Raw genomic sequence first — 22,324 nt, forward strand, 5'->3', positions numbered from 1 at the left:
TCAGTCGATAACACTTATATGTCAAACAAGGCAGCCTCAGGCGGTATTTCAAAAAATACCTGAACAAAATGCGATACTGGGACGACCTGGATCAGTATACAACTGATTTGGTACTCCAGGATGTGAGAGACATTTATAATCAGAAATACATGAATAATAAGAACTGGTCCTGGCAGCCAGGCCAGTCGCTGTATGTCAACAATAACGGCGAGCAGGCAAGGGCTCCAGGGGGCGCAGTCCATGACATCAGCGACCACTTCACCGAGCTGTGACGGTAATTCTTCCGATCAATGATCACGGAATAACTTTAAAAACAAACAGAGGCTTAACAACAGGTATGAGAGCAATGGCAACAGTCAGTACTACGCCAACCGAAATTCACAGCACTGGAACACGCCTAGCCAGAACATGAATAACAATGGTAACAGTAGTCCGCGAAACTGCCGTATGGCGGGTACGTCAGCTGACTGTGTTGACTGGGTACCGCACGCACACAGCAGGGGCATTCCGCGAATATACTGGACGTTACAAGTGAGCTGACGCCACCTGGAGCACAGTCTGCGTCTGCAGTCGTGAAGCGATTACATTAAGCCCTCAAATTCCGGTCAAAACAGGGTCTGGGGTCACAGACCAAGCATGACACAATGATGGTATTGACTTCAGGGACGAATTCACACAGGACACGTCAACATAAGGTACAAATGGCACTACAGGCTAAGATAAAAGAAAGTATACGCAAAATACCTACCAATATAGCTCTCGACACAGGCACAATGACAAGTTGTGTCCCATAAAGATTTCTCAAAATAATAAGGAGAGCCACAAAAATTCCTACACTCCCAGTAAAAGGTTGCAAAGCCTCAGGTGCTATTGGTGCAAAAGGTAGATTAGTGAAATGGCAGACACACGTGGAAATAATAACAGGAAATGGAGTAATATTGTAACTGTTCCTAGTAATAAGCGGTCTCGCTATGGAATGTCTCCTCGGCATGGAATTCTTTAGAGAAAAGGACGAACTGATCGACTTTTCCAACGGAAAATCCTTTTTAATGGATAAGGGTAGACAAATAAAAATCAACTTACTGTACATACCTGAAAGACAAGGTGACGTTTGTCTAGGGTTAAAGGTTTCTCCAACACAACAGTGCACCGGGTGAATATACTACTACTCAATATGAGAGTACTGTGAACAATAGAGAATGCATTCTTACTAAGATCACAGAGTCCACATATTTAAGTGAAACAGAACAACAAGAACTGAAGGCCATGCTGGTTAAACATTTACACACGTTTGACGAAAAACCAGGCATAATTAATACATATGTCTATAAAACGAATGTCAAGCCACAAGAAGCATATTGTAGGAAATCGCATCCCACGCTGTGGACCAAGCGAGAGGTTGTTGATCATGATATTAAGGAGGAGGGGAGGAGGAGACTAGTGTTTAACGTCCCGTCGACAACGAGGTCATTAGAGACGGAGCGCAAGCTCGGGTTAGGGAAGGATTGGGAAGGAAATCGGCCGTGCACTTTCAAAGGAAACATCCCGGCATTTGCCTGAAACGATTTAGGGAAATCACAGAAAACCTAAATCAGGATTGCCTGAGACGGGATTGAACCGTCGTCCTCCCGAATGCGAGTCCAGTGTGCTAACAACTGCGCCACCTCGCTCGGTCATGAAATTAAGAAAATGGTTATGTGGAAGATTGCAGAACCATCCTTACCTCCATACTGTGGCCCACTGCTTCCACTAAACGAAGAAAATGAGCAGGTAGAACCGTCAATAATATTATTGTACCAGTTCGAACTCAATCGGGTAACTTAGACGAACAATTACAAAAACTCTGAGGTGTAAAATATCTTGCTTGGGTCTCATCTTGTATACGTAGATGACATTCTCACTGCTACTGAATCATAGTCAGAACGTCTTGAACTACTTGAAAAAATTTTAGACAGATTTTTAAAAACTGATGTTACAGCTAACTTACATCAACCTACATTTGGTAGAAAAGAAAAAAATTTGGGCATGTTATTTCGCCAGCAGGCATCAAACCTGACCCCAGTAAAAGTTAGATGCTATAAGAAACTTTTCCCATCCTACAACGAAACACAGTTAAAAAAACATTTTTGAGGTTAACTTCGATTTTTCGTCGTTTCGTTCCTAAGCAACCACTAAACAATCAGCCCCTTTGAAAATCTTGAAAAATAATGCCATCTGGTGTTGATCAGATGCCAGTGAAAAACATTTTTAGGCTATAAAGCATACTTTAGAAAATTCAAGTATTTTACACCATTCAAGTATGAATTTAGATATTTGTACATCAGTTGGTGCTTCATTAAATGGTGTTGGAGCTTGACTGTTCTAAGTAAGCACAAAAGACTCAAAACTAGAGACCAACATACTTAGTTTTACTATTAGAACACTTTTAGAATGTGAATTTTCATATTCAGCCACTAAATTAGAAGCCTTGGCTATCCTATCTGCCTTCAAAAGGTTCAACTATTATATCTGTGGCAACCATATACGTGTGTACTGTGACCACTAGGTCCTAAGTTTTCTACTGACACGCAAATTACTACATGTGAGAATCGCTAGGTAGACTGCTACCCTTCATGAGTATTCATTTGAAACTTTACAAGTATCATACAGAGTGCAATCTCCAGATTACCACAAAGTCTCACACATTCAAATGACATTTCAGAACAGACTACAGAGCCAAGAATTTTGTTAATGAAAGACACACATTACCGTTATTGTTATGTCGACATGTGCAAGGACATGGCAGCGCTACAAGACGGCACACAGTAAAAACACAATTTATTCAGAACACCTCTGAAAAGGTAAAATCCCGTTATAAAATTCGTGATGATGTATTATTTTATTAAAGAAGTCCTAAGCAAAGCAAGTGTGTGTGTGTATTCCTGATTCTTGTGAACACGCTTTAGGATGGCACACTCATTATTCATGAAGCCACTACAGAACAGATAAATGCCTGAGAAAACTCAACAGGTATTGTTACTTTCCAAACATGCGTGGGGACATACACAACCAATTGAAAACTTGTTTGACTTGTTAGAAAGCTAAGCCAGCAAGCAAATGTAGTGATGATGAGTTAGGTCCAGTCCCAGCTGGACGCGGTGTTCACAAAATAAGTTGTATGCCGTAAAGTCAGCAGCGACATCGGCCATAATACGAAGATTGTCACATCACTAAGATAAGAAAACCCGAGAAAATTCTTGCAGAAAGTGCTACAAATTTCACATGTAAAAATTGGAGAGATTTCCTAAAAAAAAACAAGGCATTAAACACATTTTTATCTCAACATTTCATCTAGAAAGTAATTCCGTGGCGAGGCTTCTACGAAAACTTAACACACATCTACGTAATTATAAATGGACAGACTGCATTGAAGCTTTTGAAGAAATAGTAAACAATTTACCCATATACAGTACACCATGTACATCTGCTGAACTAATTTAACACAAAAGAGAAGAATAAATGGCTGCAGCCTCTGCCTCAAATGCCGAAAGGAAAATTATTAGTTCAAGACAAGGTAAAAGACACATTAATGGTGCTTACAAACCAAGCAACGCTACAAAAAAGGGCATATGACAAAACAGTTACTAAAACGCAGCAAAACTCTGTGGAAGATCTGGTACTTTTACACCCTCATCCACATTCTTCAGCTCTACTTGAGAACAACTATAAATGACAGCTACAGTACACAGGTCCATACAGGATAGGAAACATACCACACCCTGGAAGTTATCTTTTGGCATTGCCTGGAGCGTTAAAGATCAGAGGTCTAATTATATATCTACGACCATAGATTTGCAAATCGTAATTTGAAAAGTTAAATGTCAAGTATACTGGTGAATGAGCTATGACACGCTATCAGAAATCATCTGATGAAAATGCTACTATAACAAGTCAAAGTATTCACTACAATGTCATTTCTTTCTTTATAATGTTTGCCGGAGGCATGCTGATTTCTGTATTTAGTTTTGCTGAATGACATAATTTATAGAAATAATTTACATGAAAAATGTGTCATGAATTTACTGGTGTGTTTCTTCAGACAGAACTGAACTACGAAGATATTTCGGAAAGTAAAGATACACCGTACGCCAGAGGAACAGAAGAGTTTTGGCTAGTAAGTTGTCAACACTGGTGTTAACCTTGAACCGTTAGCTTTCTCCTCGCGGTCGTTCGGCAGTTGAACGTTGCTTCTGGTTGGAGTAGGTCGTGTTTAAAATGGCTGCGCCGATTCAGAATCCCGCCAAATGCGAAGTGCGCTCCGTCATACGTTTTCTTCATGCAAAAGGTCAGCGACCAGCGGATATTTACAAAGAAATTGTTTCTGTTTATGGGAACATTATGAATCGACAAAATGTAACGAAATGGTTTTGTCATTTCTCTGAAGGTAGGACCGATGTTCATGACGAACAAAGATTAGGTCGGCCATCTTTGATCTCTGATGCCCTTCTTTGGAGAACGGAGAAAGCAATTCGTGCGAATAGACGTCTCACATTGAAAGAATTGCTTCAGATCATACCGGACGTGTCAATGACAACTCTTTATGATTTTGTGACTGTTAGGGTACAGGAAATTGTGTGCGTGCTGGGTTCCAAAACTGTTAACGGAAGATCACAAAAAGAAAAGGATGGACTTTGCACTCGACTTCCTCACACGCTATGCTGAAGCAGGTCATGAGTTCCTTGATCACATTGTTACAGGTGACGAGACGTGGGTTTATCACCATACAACTGAATCCAAACAACAATCAATGCAATGTCGCCATTCGAATTCACCAAAAGCCAAGAAATGCAAAACGTCGATTTCAGCGAAGAAAATCATGGCTTGTGTTTTTTGGGACAACAAGGCATTCTTCTGTTGGAATTTGTGCCTCCTGGAACGACAATTGTCTGTGACACATACAATACAACTGGCACCAGGGGAAATCGCCCCTCTGGTGCAGCAGCCGGCCTCGGCAGGACGTCGGGTGTAGCTCACGGGGCATTTGTATTGCTGGACAGTACCGTCCAGGGGCCAAACAAGTGTCGCATTCCGTTTTGCCGCGCGGCCGTTAGGCGCGAGTCCCGATAAACGCGGTGGGCTGCACCCACCGGCTGTCGCCGCCAGCACGTATCACCGTGACTAATGGCCTGCAAATAGCGAGCCCACATTTCATATCGCGCTTTATTAAATGCAATGCGTCCCCCATTACTCACAAACGGAAAACAGGTCGCTGCAGCGGCCTGTCCTGCATCGCTCCCATCCACAAGTTTCTTTTATATGCTCCATGTTCGGGAATTCCGAGCGACAGTTTTGAGGGGTATAAATATTACATTCCTAAAATTGGTCAGCCAACTAATTCTGTCTGCATTTCCCTGTCCTGTCACCACACATATGCACTGCGAGACAGTATTTACGGGACATTTATGTAACTGGCTGAGTCTACACGGCCTGCTTCTAAATCACTGGGTTGCTACAGCAGCTCGGCTGTTTCACATCCAGCGAAGACGAAGTATATTGATACTGACAGAACAATGTGTCCAAGCGGATTTTTATTGCGCATATTAGCAACTGCGACAAAGGTTGTATACCCCACCTGCTTGCCCGTGATGACACGGTTTGATTCACGCTGTGAGAGGCGCATTCACAGTAACGCTCTGCATGTATCGCAGAACAGCAGAATAATTTATGTTTTCTCCTCTCATTGACGTCAGACATTTTGTATAATGCAGTTACAGAAACAGCAACGATATTACTTAGTGTGACCGCTGAGACAACGTTAGCCTCTGGCAGAAAGCAACGCCTGGCTAGAATTTCATTTTTCTTAAAGCATTATTCGAGCAATGCAGTTATCTTTTCAGATATCTGTCCATGTGAATCACATGGAGTGCGGGGGATGGAGGACACGAATGCTGTGTCATATACCTCAACTGAAACTCAGCTATGGACTCTGCAAAATTGCGGCTCAGGCTGTTCCATTCAATGAAGCTGAAGGCTTTCTACTCTGTACGCCCTCACTGTAATAAAAGAGAAGGGAAAAGAATACAATAGTGTCGACAGTGACTATTGGTGCTGATTACTGTGTGTAGCTATCAAGCAAAGAAAGTGAATGACTGCACTGATTAAGGGAATGAGCACATAAAGCTCTGAACTATGTTGGGTGACAAGTTTAGAAGAAAACGTGTCACGTAACAGTACCCTCCATGCGACATATTATGAATGAGTATACGAACAACTTATAACAGAGTCCCCAAGGATCCAAACTGGAGATATACAACTGAGGACAGACGCATTACAAAACAACTGTTCCGCGCGGCCACAGTGCATGTGAAGGCTGATTTCAGCACATCTCTTCACCAATGCCGACACACGTTAAAAATTCCAGCCGTGTTTCGAATGTACAGGTAACCTTCCGCAATAAGTTCCCCAAGTTTATCAGCAGACCTGCAATACACCACATGTTGTTGTTGTTGTGGTCTTCAGTCCTGAGACTGGTTTGATGCAGCTCTCCATGCTACTCTATCCTGTGCAAGCTTCTTCATCTCCCAGTACTTACTGCAACCTACATCCTTCTGAATCTGCTTAGTGTATTCATCTCTTGGTCTCCCTCTACGATTTTTACCCTCCACGCTGCCCTCCAATGCTAAATTTGTGATCCCCTGATGCCTCAAAACATGTCCTACCAACCGATCCCTTCTTCTAGTCAAGTTGTGCCACAATCTCCTCTTCTCCCCAATTCTATTCAATACCCCCTCATTAGTAATGTGATCTACCCATCTAATCTTCAGCATTCTTCTGTAGCACCACATTTCGAAAGCTTCTATTCTCTTCTTGTCGAAACTATTTGTCGTCCATGTTTCACTTCCATACATGGCTACACTCCATACAAGTACTTTGAGAAACGACTTCCTGGCACTTAAATCTATACTCGATGTTAACAAATTTCTCTTCTTCAGAAACGATTTCCTTGCCATTGCCGGTCTACATTTTATATCCTCTCTACTTCGACCATCATCAGTTATTTTACTCCCTAAATAGCAAAACTCCTTTACTACTTTAAGTGTCTCATTTAAAATGGAAATCCAACGAGTTCGAGTCTGGGGAACTAGGAACAGACGGTATTACCGATCCACGACCGCCAAACTTGCTGTCGAAGATTCATGCTTGAAGAGCCCGTATAAATGTTTGCAGTTGCACCAGCATACCTGCACCATGTACGCATCCGTTTACCATAAGGAGTATCATCGAAACGTAGGCTTAGGAATTGAGAGCCTTGTAACATTGCACTTCTACATACGTAGTTCTGGAGCTATATTTATTGGAATTATTTGCTTGTTTCATCCATCTCTAGTCGACGTTTTTGTTTGTACCAAGAGTATTCAAATATCCTGTGTATCTTTCACTGTGAAATGATTTTTTTGTGTAACTGTGTTTCCAGAGTGGTTCAAGGGTATTTTTGGAAGGGATCAATTTTCATTTACGGCGTTCTCCCTGCATGACGTTAGGGGCTTAGTCCCAGTTGCGATCATTTCGACAGCTGTTTGTCGGAGATTTCAGGCTCCGTAGGTGACAGTATTAAGGAGAAAAACTGTGTCCCTACTCACCAGAGAAAGCTGTACTGCGACTGACAGGTGTTCAAGACCGCTTTTCGTAGGCCTGTTTCCTCACAGCCTTGCGCTGTATGAACTTTAAAATGTTATTTGCTATTTGTATGGACAGCGTACGAAGCAACTGTTGGTAAGCAATTTCAGTACTGCGTAGTCCCTTGTCCTCGGCATAGACGACCACTATAAGCTGGTGAGGACGCCTGAGTGTCCGCATCATCAACGTAGCTATGCGAGAGGAAGCTATGCTATGTCAAGGTTAGCCATGCCAGACGGGTCCGTAGGCGATAAACCAGACAAAGAGTAGTCTCCTAAGGGGCTCCCTTCTTGGGTGTATGCGATTAACAACCATTTGGGCCCTTATCCAGATCTTTTTCCATTTACTTGTGTCATACTTCTTGCGATTTCTATACTAACTACCTCTATTGGCCAACTATTGCTTTTTCGACGCCGACGGTGTTTGTTTGCGAGGCCCGAGGGTCTTCTTCCTAAGAGGACAGAGGGTTGGGCCGAATAAGCCCTCAGGCAGGAAAATGGCGCCTCAGTGGAGGAAGTGCCACTATAATTGCTGTTGACAGAGACCAGCCGTGTCGCCATTAGTGCACTTCGGCGGCATTCTTGATATCGGCTGATACGGTGATGTGACATTTTCCAGGATGGCTATAATGCCCAAGGCGACCTCAAAACTGGACGAAGAAGAAAGGGGATGGAATTTCATACCTATCCCACAGGAAAACCGTTAGCACGACTGTAACACTTCAAACCGAGGATCCAGCCCTGGCAGGGCGTGTTGAGAAACTCTGGGCCAGTCATGAGAAGGATACCAATTTGGAATGTCCACAGCTTATTTCAGAGACGAAAAATTCAAGTACATTATTCTGAAGCATTTACGCCATTCGTTTGCAAAGAGCTCGAAATCGTTGTTTAAAAAAGCAACGTAAAGAGTGCAGATAAAGCTACTGATCCCTGACATTCTCAGTGGACGTGGCACTTAAGGAGGAAGGAGTAATCTGTTATATTTTTACTAGAAGAGCCGTTCAATCAAGAGGTGAAATCCATCTCAAACCCTCGTGATGAAGATCAGTATACGATTTAGATGATTGATTTTCGTGTGAGTAAAGAAGTTGTAGTAGTTGCTCTGGTCTTCAATTGAAATAAAATTCTTCGCGGAAACCCGGATTCCATTCTAGTACTGGTTTATTAGGACAGTCAGCTTTGTTACAGACTTTAGGCGGCCGTAGTGGCCCAGCGGTTCTAGGCGCTTCAGTCTGGAACCGCGCGACCGCTACGGTCGCAGGTTCGAATCGTGCCTCGGGCATGGATGTGTGCGATGTCCTTAGGTTAGTTAGGTTTAAGTAGTTCTAAGTTCTAGGGGACTGATGACCTCAGATGTTAAGTCCCATAGTGCTCAGAGCCATTTGAACCATTTTTTTACAGACTTTAGGACACAAATGGAGGTGCGGCCAAGTCACATTTTTTTCAATATTATATCGTTGAATGTTCAGAACGGAGCGCATAAAAACTGGGTTTTTGTAGGGCTCATACCTCGAGTTGTGTTGGTTATACAGTTGTAGGGTCAAGGGTTTTGGATAGCCCTTCGGCTAGAGAATATCTGTATAACCAACAAAAGCTTCGTCTTACTGTATGTATCCTACAGTAGAGTCAAAATCTCCTCGACATTAGGCAAATGTAGCAAATCTGTTGGTTCCTTTCGCAGTATGTGTGATCCACGGTGAGGCTCAAGACGCTGATGAAGGCAGCATTTAGTTCATGTACGGGTCCTGAAAAGACCCGAAAGAAGCGTTTTTCTGGCTTTTGGGTATCGAATCCTTGCCACGAATTCCAAGACGTCGATGCACAGTAAATGAGTGACCTTTTTACGACATATTCCCAAGAGCTGGATCTCGAACAACCTTCAAATGTTTCTTGATATCTTTACAGTTATGCAGATATAGTCTCAGAATTACTCTGCTTGTACTCGTAAACGTGAAATACGCATGTAAAATCCGGTGTCAGGCGAAATGGTGGTTTATAAACTGACGTAATACAGAGGAATATGCTATACAGTGTCTCCGTTACCGTCATAAGCGTTCTGGCAACCCCAAGTTATAGTACAAAAGCATATGCAAAAATTTTATGGACTTAAAACCTGGTCTGAAGCCCAAAATTAGTTTAGCGTTAATTCAATTTCACATAAGTAAACTATCAAAATTTTACTGACCCATAAAAGGTCTTTGCGTATGAGTGACATGGTCTTCATAGCAGTGATATGACCTGCAAGGGAACCAGCGAAGAAATTCTCTTATGAGAGCACAAAAAAGGTGAATATGCTACTGATTTAAAAGACTCTGACTGAAATGTGGAGTGTTAGCTGCCTTCTTCTACCTTCCCCAGCAGCTTTAAAAATATTCCTAAAAATTTTGGTATGAGAACATATTCTCGCTTTTTTGCAATGATAGAGAAGCAGACAGTGGCAATGAGAAAGAGAAAGATAATTAGTAAACACTGGAAGATAGTAAGAGTGATTGTGATATAGAAATAGCAAAGGTGACAATGGCAGTGTAAGAGACTGTTGCAGTGGCAATAGTGGCAGTGGGAAAGACAAAGAAAAGTAGTAAATATTGGAAGGTGGTACACAGTGATTGTGGTATAGAAAGAGCGAAGGAAGAATGGCAGTGTGAGGGAAAGTTGTTTAGAAAAGTAACATACAGAGTGCAGATGGAGCTACTGACCACTGAAGTTCTCAGTGGACGTTGCACTGTCACTCTGACAGTGGAACATAGTTGACAGTGAGAGAAGGAGACAGTTCCAGTGAGTGAAGGGGACAGTCCCAGTAGGTCAGGAATAAAGATAATGAGGAAGTGTAAGTGGGTGAGAGCCAGTGACAATGAGAGACAGAGTCTATGAGAATGCTAGCGGGAAAGAGAGAGACAGTGGCAGTAAGAAGTGGGAAGGAATGAATGAAATAGTAGCAGTGAGAGAGAGTAAGAGGGAGACCGTGACAGTGAGAGCAGACAGGCTAAGGGTGGGCCAATGACATACTGAATTCCAGAATTACCGATGGAGGGCGCCATGAACTTGTAAGTTATTTTCAGCCAGGTTGTGAGAGGGTCGAGAGAGCCACAATGAAAGAATGAGTGATGATGGGCAACTAGGAAAAAAAAAAAAAAAAAAAAAAAAAAAAAAAAAAAAAAAGTGGTTCAAATGGCTCTGAGCACTATGGGACTCAACTTCTGAGGACATTAATCACCTAGAACTTAGAACTAGTTAAATCTAAGTAACCTAAGGACATCACACACATCCATGCCCGAGGCAGGATTCGAACCTGCGACCGTAGCGGTCTCGCGGTTCCAGACTGCAGCGCCTAGAACCACACGGCCACTTCGGCCGGCAGCGACTTACAGCGACGGACTAGTGAGTGTCGGCAGTTTACAGTCAGGGAAGTTTGTGTGAGGGAGAGGCGAACTGCAGGTTAAAAACAGCGCATGTCATAATTTTTGTGAAAATTTTATTTTTAGTCAGAATTAAAAGTCAACTTTTTTGTACTCCGATAGGAGCGTTTTTCCACTGGCTTATCAATGGTGATCCTGATTTTACAAAATTTAACTTTTTAATTACGTGGCCGACAGAGTGCAACATTTTAAATTAATTTACACTATGTGATCAAAAGTATGCGGACACCTGGCTGAAAATAACTTACAAGTTCATGGCGCCCTCCATCGGTAATTCTGGAATCCAATATGTCGTTCGCCCACCCTTAGCCTTGATGACAGCTTCCATTCTCGCAGGCACACGTTGAATCAGCCCATTCTTCACCGACTGCTGCACTGAGGAGAGGTATCGATGTCGGTCGATGAAACCTGGCACGAAGTCGGCGTTCCAAAACATCCCAAAGGTGTTGTAGATTATTAAGGTCAGGACTCTGTGCAGGCCAGTCCATTACCGGGATATTATTGTCATGTAACCACTCCGCCACAGGCCGTGCATTATGTAAGCCTGTGTTGTAATAGTGCCAGGCAAAACAGCAAAGGGCCGGCCGGAGTGGCCGTGCGGTTCTAGGCGCTACAGTCTGGAGCCGAGCGACCGCTACGGTCGCAGGTTCGAATCGTGCCTCGGGCATGGATGTGTGTGATGTCCTTAGGCTAGTTAGGTTTAAGTAGTTCTAAGTTCTAGGCGACTGACGACCTCAGAAGTTAAGTCGCATAGTGCTCAGAGCCATTTGAACCAAAACAGCAAGGGGTGCAAGGCAAGCCCCCTCCATGAAAAACACGACCACACCATAACACCACCGCTTCCAAATTTTACTGTTGGCACTACACACACTGGCAGATGACGTTCACCGGGCATTCACCATACCCTCAATCTGCCATCGGATTTGTGTACCGTGATTCGTCACTCCACACAATTTTTTTTCACAGTTCAATCGTCCAAAGTTTACGCTCCTTACACCAAGCGAGGTGTCGTTTTGCAATTAAAGGCACGATGCATGCCTTATGTGCAGCTGCTTGACCATGAAATCCCAGTTTTCTCACCTCCCGCCTAACTGCCATAGTATTTGCAGTGGATCCCGATGCAGTTTGGAATTCCTGTTTGATGGTCTGCCCAGATGTCTGCCTATTACACGTTCCGACTCTCTTGAATTCTCGGCGGTCTCTGTCAGTAAACAGACGAGGTCGGAGTGTACGCTTTTCTGCTGTACGTGTCGATTCACATTTCCACTTCACTATCACATCGGAAACAGTGTACCTAGGAATGTTTAGGAGTGTGGAAATCTCGCGTACAAAGGTATGACACAATGGACACCGAATCAACAGACTACGTTCGAAGTCTGTGAGTTCCACGGAATGCCCCCTTCTTCTCTCTCAAGATGTCTACCGAGCGAGGTGGCGCAGTGGCTAGCACACTGGATTCTCATTCGGGAGGACGACGGTTCAATCTCACGTCCGGCCATCCTGTTTTAGGTTTTCCGTGATTTCCGTAAATCGCTCCAGGCAAATGCGGGATGGTTCCTTTGAAAGGGCACGGCCGACTTCCTTCCTCTTCCTTCCCTAATTCGATGAGACCGATGACCTCGCTGTCTGGTCTCCTCCCCCAAACAACAACCCAACACCCCTCACGATGTCTAATGACTACTGAGGTCGCTGATATGGAGTACCTGGCGCTAGGTGGCAGCACAATGCACCTAATACAATAATCGTATGTATTTAGGGGTGTCCGGATACTTTTGATCACATAGTGTACTTTGCACTTGCCTCAAGAAATAAAGACTCTGAAAGTGAATACGAGTTAGGTTTATTCTGTACCGGCTTCTTTCTGTGAGTGAGAGTGAAGGTGGAGACGACACTTTCATCTTGCTAACTTCTCGGGACGAGGTTATCGCTGACGTGGCACGTAGCTGTGCGGAGAGGACGAGTCGGTACGCGTGTCGCGACTTTTGCCTCGCGCCTCACTCCTGCTGCGGACGTCTGCCCTGCGGCGGCTGTGCGCTCTGCACATCGGAGCGGACCGGGAGAGAGCAGGGTGGGAGGGGAGCGGACGCGCGGCACAAAAGGCGGCCCCTGAATCATGTACAGCCCAGGGCACATGCCGGCCGCCGACCTGGCCTCTGCCACCGCCGTCCGCTGCGGCTGCGTCCTGCTTGCTCCTGGCTGGGGCGGCCACCCTGACGTGTGACAGCCCACTCCGGCAGCACAACGTGCTTCTCACCTTCTGGCTGCAGCTCCGCGCGATGACGATGACGAGCCGGTGGCGCCTGCTCTGATGTCCCTCCTACCGCAGTCACTCGGCTTCAGTGTTTTACAACGTCGGTATCCAGGAACGCAGAGTGTCCACCGAGTTATACCGCAATGACGCATTTTCCCGGATAACAGATCCTACCTTTCGTCAATTTAGTATGATTTTTGATTCCGTATTCGGAAATGAACGGAATGGACAGTGTCTTGAAAGGAGGAACATCAACAAAAGCAAAACGAGGATAATGGAATGTAGTCGGGTGATGCTGAGGGAATTAGATTAGGAAATGAGATACTTGAAGTAGTAAAGGAGTTCTGCTATTTGGGGAGCAAAATAACTGATGATGTTCGAAGTAGAGAGGATATAAAATGTAGACTGGCAATGGCAAGGAAAGCGTTTCTGAAGAAGAGAAATTTGTTAACATCGAGTATAGATTTAAGTGTCAGGAAGTCATTTCTCAAAGTATATGTATGGAGTGTAGCCATGTATGGAAGTGAAACATGGACGATAAATAGTATGGACAACAAGAGATTAGAAGCTTTCGAAATGTGGTGCTACAGAAGAATGCTGAAGATTGGATGGGTGGATCACATAACTAATGACGAGGTATTGAATAGAATAGGGTAGGAGAGGAGTTTGTGGCACACCTTGACAAGAAGAAGGGATCGGTTGGTAGGGCATGTTCTGAGGCATCAAGGGATCACAAATTTAGCATTGGAGGGCAGCGTGGAGGGTAAAAATCTTAGAGGGAGACCAAGAGATGAATACACTAAGCAGATTCAGAAGGATGTAGGCTGCAGTAGGTACTGGGAGATGAAGAAGCTTGCACAGGATAGAGTAAGTAGCATGAAGGGGTGCATCAAACCAGTCTCAGGACTGAAGACCACAACAACAACAACATTCTGAAATGTAACGGTATGTCCATCCCTTGCGGTGACCACCTGTGTGTTCAGTAACGCTGCATTCCTCTGCAAATTATTAACTTTTAATTGAAAGTACTGTACATATTTCAGGCATTGCGCCGGTCTCCAGTTCTTTCCTGCACACAAGGCCAAAACCAAACACCCAATAAACAGGATTTTTATTTTTATATTTTCTTTCGTGGGGGAGGGGGGGGGGGGGAGGTGAGAATTTGAAAATAGGCTGCTCCATCCTCTGAAACATGTACTGTGCTTCGAAATAGAAACATGTGGATCGTGTATTTTTACCAACAGATAATATACGAGAGTTTACAGAACAGTTCGTTTTTTGTTTTACGTACAACTGGCTCTCTTTGAGAGTACGAAGTGCGAATGATGACTGTTTGTATGCCTGCGTATCTGTTGTTACCTCTCTCACACTACCCGAATGCCTACACGTCGTATGTGGTCGAGTCACTAAACTCGCTCTATTTACTCAACGAGCAGAACTTTGTGACCGAGTGAGACGGCACAGTGGCGAGGCACACGAATCGTCGGTTCAGATCCCCATACAGACTTCTAAATTTACGGTTTCCATGACTTCCCTAAATTGCTCATGGTGAATGCTAGAATAAATGCATTGAAAGGACACCACCGACTCCCTTTCCCATCCTCTTCCAATGCTATCACCTGGTCCGTTTCTAATGATTTTGTCGAAGAAAGCACGCTGAATGATAATCACGTTTTTTGTACAGGATTTTGCAAGAGCAGCTTCGTTCATCTTACAGTTTTGCCCATTTATTTTGTCTGGCCACCTCTGTAACAATTTCGTAAGGCTTCTGTTGATCTGTCATGACCTTCAGTCCAAATTAATCCAGTGTCTGTTGCCAATTTCTTTACATTTCCCAATACAAGACTGCTATTCCAGGCGACAAGACATTGCCATCTTATCATCGTTTTCCCTTTAGCACGTGCAAACTTTTCCTGGAATTCTAACAAGAATTACAAGCCTTCAATTTCACACGTATACAGTATTTCCTGTCTACATCTGCAGAGCCCATGTCAGTTTTAGTTTTACAACCATAAAGATCATCTATTTGCCATTCTTGATCACCTTTTCCGCAAAGTACGACGCTTCTCTATGATCTAACGACAAAAAAAACCGTTAGTGGAAACGGTCTCCTATCTTCTGGTGGTAGAACACACGTTATTCTTGTTGAGTGAATAAAACGGATCATATGCACGGTACTCAGAACTGTTAGGGCTAAAACTATACCTCTAGTACCTTCCGCCGTGGAAGTCGATCACGCGGCAGAACAAATGGACGTGGCCAGCCCATAGAGGGCTCCGCCTCCGCGGCGGCTATTCCGCGCAGCGGCTCTCGCGCAGCGAGGGCGCCACCGCTACGCCACGTGCAGACAGCGGCCAATAGCCGCTCCCTCCGGTTTCGTATATAGGGACCCGCTCTGCCCTAGTCCATCCCATCTCCTGTCCAGTTTCCCCCCACCTGCTCTCGACTGTGGTGTCACCTTTGCCGACTTTTTCGTGCTGTGTTCTAGTGCCTATTCAGTGTTGTGTTGCGAACAGAAACCATGCTGTCGCTGGGTGTGAATTTTATATACTTTGCAAACAGAATCCAGACTGTCGCCGTGTTTTTTTTAACTGTCTATTGTTTTCCCTGTCTGCTCCGTATGTATTTTTATTCGCTTCATCATCCCTCTGTTGCTTGTTTTAATTTCCCCATTTTCTTTTCACCTTGTTACCCACTAAGTCCCCGATTTTATCGCCTGTTTTTTATTATTATTTATTCTCCTGCTCTTTGTCAGAAAAAAAAAAAACCCTAGTTCAGTCAGTCTGGTACTCGCTCTGGATTTCGTTTCTATCTCGGCGGTACTGCGTACTGGTCGTTGCTGGGTGTTGATATTTGCTTGGCTCTGGTTCCGAGTGGGTTTACTGTTGGTGTTTGGTGTTGTGGTTTCCACAAGCCTCCGTTGTTTATCTCTTCCTTGTTGTGTCGGATCATAGTCGGTCGTGGTCGGTTGTCGTCAGTTGTCATTGGTCTGTCGTCCGACTCGTCCTGTGTTTACCCGGTGGTGCGTGCTCCACCGCCGGCGGTTTCCCCGCCTGGCGGCTGCGATCTGCAGCCCAAGGCGTTCCCGCAGTTGGTTTTGGTTACTACAATACCCACAGCTGTTTATTGTCAGGGCTCTAGTACTGGCAATAAGTACTTAAGTGAACTACAGCAGTGAATAACCTCCACATTATAGCAACAACTTAAGCTCATAATACCCTGCTAAAATAAAAATAAGTAAAAAAAAAAAAAAAAAAAATAAGAGGAAGAGCAGTGACGCATCACAAACGACCTACGCAAGTTCTTCAGAACCTGATATTCATACAAATTTAGACGGAAACCAAAAAACTGTAAGCTTTGGCGGCCGATGGATGAAACTGTGACGCTAAGCGCAATTTCACAGCACAGCTGACAAGGATACTAAACAGGGGGTATGTCGATACCAAGGGTATCCCATGTACTGAGATGGATAGTAACAATGCCTCACATACAGGCGCGTGAACAATATAGGTAGAGGTCAGCATTTGAGAGAGGACGTGTAGCTGGGCTGAAATAAGGCGGATGAGGTAATAGGCGAATTACTACACATCTGAATGGGAGTGTTGACCTTATTAGACGACGTTGGCAGGAAAAGGTGAACAGTGGTCGAATACAGCGTCAGTAAGGAACCATGGACCTTGCCGTTGGTGGGGAGGCTTGCTTGCCTCAGCGATACAGATGGCCGTACCGTACGTGCAACCATAACGGAGGGGTATCTGTTGAGAGGCCAGACAAACGTGTGGTTCCTGAAGAGGAACAGCAGCTTTTCCGGAGTTGCAGGGGCAACAGTCTGGATGATTGACTGATCTGGCCCTGTGATCCCGATGCACTGCTGACAGTTTACTCTGTCACTCCAACCCTCACGCTGCCGACACATGCGTAGCGAGCACGGGACCCCGAGCTAATGTGGCCCTCCTTCCTTTCCGGGCTGCATACCTTCCCCTCCCTTTCCGCATCCCTCCCCGTCCCCCATCTTCGCCCCCCCCCCTCACCTCTGGCTCTTTCCTTCCCTTTCTCCCCCTCTGGGAGTATGGTTTGTGCCTACGTCCGGAGACGGACGCTCGAAACTGTTCCAAATTCCTTGCTTTTACACTTGCAAGTCCTCGTCCTTCCTCTGTCCTTCTCTTTTCCTTCCCTCTTCTCCTTGCCCTTTTCTCCACTGCGGCGTTTGAGACCCCCTCTTCTTTCCTTTCCCCTTCTCCTTTTTCATCCCTGTGCGTGTCTGAAGGCCGACCCACGCACTTCCATGCGTAGCCGGTGACGGGGTAACGCGTAATTCTCTGCCCCGGGTAGACAGGTAGGACACGTACGTACCCCCTGGTAACGGCCAGGCCCAGGGAGGGGTGATTACCCGAGCTGATACCTTCCGAAAGTGCCGATTGGTCCCTCCGTCCGTTTGTCGGGAGGTGTGACCTGAGGTGTGAACAATCACCTAAGGCGGGTGTGCCCTCGGTGAGGGCCCCCACAAGGGAGGAGCGCGCCATCGGAGACGCCGGTAATCATGGGAGATTCTTCTGCAATGGTTTCCTCACCTTCCACTATGTCTGCTCACAAACGTAAGTTCACTGAGTCTCAGCCACAGACGGTCCTTCCATCGTTGCCACAGTTCCTTGTTGTTTCTCGGTCTGACGAAGGTCACGACTTTTCCACGGTCAACCCTTTCATTATTCAGAAAGGTGTCGACGCAATTGCGGGTCCTGTAAAGTCTTGTTCCAGATTACGGAATGGCACCCTGTTGTTAGAAACACACAGTGCCCTCCAGGCTCAAAAATTGCTGCGTACTTCTCTGCTCCACACCTTCCCTGTCCGGGTGGAACCGCACCGTACCTTAAATTCCTTGCGTGGAGTCGTTTATACCCGCTCCCTCGATGGATTGTCTGACGAAGAAATTCAGCACTACCTGTCTGACCAGGGCGTCACGGCTGTTCATCGGGTTATGAAAAGGGTTGACTCGAACATCATTCCAACCCGCACTGTCTTCTTGACATTTGACAAAGTTCAACTCCCATCAAAAATCAAAGCGGGCTATGAGATAATTTCCGTTCGCCCTTATGTCCCAAACCCTACGCGTTGCTATCGATGTCAGCGGTTCAATCACACCAGCCAGGCCTGTTCCAATTCGGCCAAATGTGTTACGTGTGGCAAGGATGCCCATGAGGGTGCTTGTCCACCTCCATCCCCTCGCTGCATCAACTGTATGGGTGACCACGCTGCTTCCTCTCGAGATTGCCCCGTTTTTAAGGACGAAAAGCTCATCCAGGAAATAAGAGTGAAGGAAAAGGTGTCGACCTTTGCTGCTCGAAAGTTACTCGCCAGTCGACAGCCCACCGTGCCTCAGAAAGGAAAATACAGCACTGCCTTTGCTTCTCCTCGGCCAACAAAGGAGGCGGCCACGCAGACTTGCGACCTCACCTTTAGTACCACGGTCGTCAGATCGGCCAGCGCAAAGATCGCCCGTTCAACCTCACCTCTTTCGCCTGCCCACTCTGTGGCTCACCCTTCGTCGGGTTCTGCTAAATCTCGAGCCCAAAAGTCAGACGCCAAGTCTTCGAAAAAAGAGCATTCTCGTGAAGAGTTTTTACGTACCGCTACTTCACAACCATCGGTTCCTCCTTCATCTAAACATCATACTTCCAAGAAGGCTTTGAAGAAACACAGTTCCTCTCCTTCTCCGCCAAGGCGTGTCCCATCTACAGCACCACCTGGCGGCAATCGCCCTCGGCCGTCTTCTGTGTCGCCGAGGCGCACTGCTGGTGGCCGGTCAACTGGCCGATCGTTGGTGGCAGGAGCTGCTCCTGACCAACCTATGGATCAGGATCTTCTGCCTTCGACTGAATGCCATTCCATGCTGTCGGTAGCCAGCTCTGAGCAGTCGTTGAGTTGACAGCACCCTTGGTCACGTTCCTCTATTTTCTGTTCACCCTATGTCCATTATCCACTGGAATATCCGCGGCATTAGAGCCAATCGGGATGAATTGTCGATCCTCTTACGATCCTACTCGCCGGTCATCTTCTGTCTTCAGGAAACAAAGCTGCGTCCCCATGACCGCTTTGTTTTCCCTCATTTTCAGTCCGTCCGATATGACCTCCCCTCTGTTGAAGGCACTCCAGCCCATGGAGGACTCATGATTCTGCTCCATGATACTCTCCATTATCACCCAATCCCCTTAAAACAGTTCCTTCCAAGCTGTCGCCGTCAGTCTTTCCCTTTCTGGATACACGTCCTCTCTTTGTACGGTATACATTCCATCGTCCACACCAATGGCACGAGCTGATCTCCTTCATCTTCTTGATCAGCTTCCACCCCCCTATTTGCTGGTTGGGGACTTCAATGCCCACCACCCGCTTTGGGGATCTCCACATCCTTGTCCACGTGGCTCACTATTGATAGACGTCTTCCACCAAGCGGATCTAGTCTGCCTCAACACTGGGGTCCCCACATTTTTGTCTGCCTCCACGACAAATTTATCTCATTTGGACCTTGCGGTCGGTACTGTTCCGCTAGCTCGGCGCTTCGAATGGTTCGCCCTTGATGATACACACTCGAGTGACCACTTTCCATGTGTTCTTAGACTGCAGCCTCAACTGTCATATATGCGCTCGCGACGCTGGAAGTTTGCCCAAGCCGATTGGACACTTTTTTCGTCTCTAGCGACATTCGATGACCGTCGCTTTCCCAGCGTCGACGATGAGGTCACACATGTTACCGACGTTATTCTCACAGCTGCGGAACGTTCAATACCACGCACCTCCGAATTGCCCCGGCGCCCCCCAGTTCCTTGGTGGAACGAGGCATGCCGTGACGCAATACGTGAGCGGCGACGTGCTCTTCGCATTTTCCGTCACCATCCGACTTTGGCCAACTGTATCCGATATAAGCAGCTCCGTGCGCGATGCCGTCGCGTCATCCGCGATAGCAAGAAGGCAAGCTGGAAATTCTTTATTAGCTCATTTAACACCTTCACTCCCTCCTCGGAAGTTTGGAGTCGGCTTCGACGGTTCTCAGGCGCGCCTAGTTTCTCCCCGGTCTCTGGGCTCACTGTCGCGCATGATACCTTAGTGGACCCCGTCGCAATTTCTAACTCATTGGGTCAGCACTTTGCTGAGATTTCGAGCTCTTCCAATTACCCGCCAGCGTTTCTCCCGAAGAAACGTGCAGCGGAAGTGCGACATCTTGCTTTCTCCTCTCAAAATCACGAAAGCTACAATACTGTTTTCTCCATGCGGGAACTCCAACATGCCCTCTCTTCTTCTCGCTCCTCCGCCCCAGGACCGGATGGTATCCATGTCCAAATGTTGCTGCATTTATCAACCCATAGCCTGCGTTACCTCCTTCACCTTTATAATCGAATTTGGACCGACAGTACCTTTCCCAAGCGATGGCGGGAAGCTATTGTCGTTCCCGTTCCGAAACCTGGACAGGACAAACATCTCCCCTCTAGCTATCGCCCCATTTCTCTCACGAGTAGTGTCTGTAAGGTTTTGGAGCGTATGGTGAATTACCGTTTAGCTTGGTGGCTGGAATCCCGCAGTCTTTTAACACCAGCTCAATGTGGATTCCGAAAGCATCGTTCTGCCGTTGACCATCTTGTTGCTCTCTCCACTTATATCATGAACAATTTTCTCCGGAAACGCCAAACGGTAGCAATATTTTTTGATCTGGAGAGAGCATACGATACCTGTTGGAGGACAGGCATCCGCCGCACACTGTTCTCTTGGGGCTTTCGAGGCCGGCTGCCCCCTTTTCTTCGCGAATTTATGGCAGAGCGCACATTTAGGGTGCGGGTGAACACTACTCTCTCCCGTACTTTCTCCCAAGAAAACGGGGTACCCCAGGGCTCCGTGCTGAGTGTTGTACTGTTTGCCATCGCCATTAATCCAATTATGGATTGTCTCCTTCCTGATGTCTCGGGCTCCCTCTTTGTGGACGATTTTGCGATCTACTACAGCTCTCAACGGACCAGCCTTCTTGAACGACGTCTTCAAGGATGTCTCGATCGCCTCCACTCGTGGAGCATCGAAACCGGCTTCCGGTTCTCACCCAGTAAGACCGTTTGTGTTAATTTTTGGCGACGTAAGGAGTTTCTTCCGCCCTCCTTACATCTAGGTCCTGTCAACCTTCCGTTTTCCGACGTCGCTAAATTCTTGGGTCTTATGTTTGACAGAAAACTGTGGTGGTCCTCCCACGTTTCCTATCTTTCGGCTCGCTGTCTGCGTTCCCTTAACACCCTCCGTGTCCTGAATGGTACCTCCTGGGGAGCGGACCGAGTGGTCCTTCTCCGCCTCTATCGCGCCTTAGTGCGCTCGAAATTGGATTATGGAAGCCTAGTCTACTCCTCTGCTCGGCCGTCTATTCTTCGGTGTCTCGACTCTATCCACCACCGTGGATTACGTTTAGTGTCTGGAGCTTTTTACACCAGCCCTGTGGAAAGCCTTTATGCTGAGACTGCTGAACCTCCGCTGTCCAATCGGCGGGCAGTCCTTCTGAGTTGTTATGCTAGCCATCTTTCTTCCATGCCTGCTAATCCAGCCCATCACCTTTTTTTCGACGCCTCATTTGATGTCGGGTATGCAGGCCGCTCCTCCTCCCTACTACCCCCGGGAGTCCGCTTCCGTCAACTGCTCCATTCTCTTTCCTTCCGCTTTCCTATAACCTTCTTGACAACTTGGTGTACAGCACCGCCTTGGCTCCGTCCCCGGATCGACTTGCTCAGAGACCTATGTCAATTTCCCAAGGATGGTACCCCTACACTTGTTTACCGTCGGGCATTTGCTGCTCTAGTGCACAAATGACGGAAGCCACATTTATTTACACCGACGGCTCGAAAACATCGTTAGGTGTAGAGAGTGCCTATATTGTTGGCGACACCCCAAATCACTTTCGGCTTCCCGACCAGTGTTCGGTTTATACTGCGGAGCTTTACGCTGTTCTCCAGGCTGTCCACTACATCCGCCGCCATCAG

Source organism: Schistocerca americana, chromosome 5 (genome assembly GCF_021461395.2).
Source record: "Schistocerca americana isolate TAMUIC-IGC-003095 chromosome 5, iqSchAmer2.1, whole genome shotgun sequence".
Classification (NCBI taxonomy): Eukaryota; Metazoa; Arthropoda; class Insecta; order Orthoptera; family Acrididae; genus Schistocerca; species Schistocerca americana.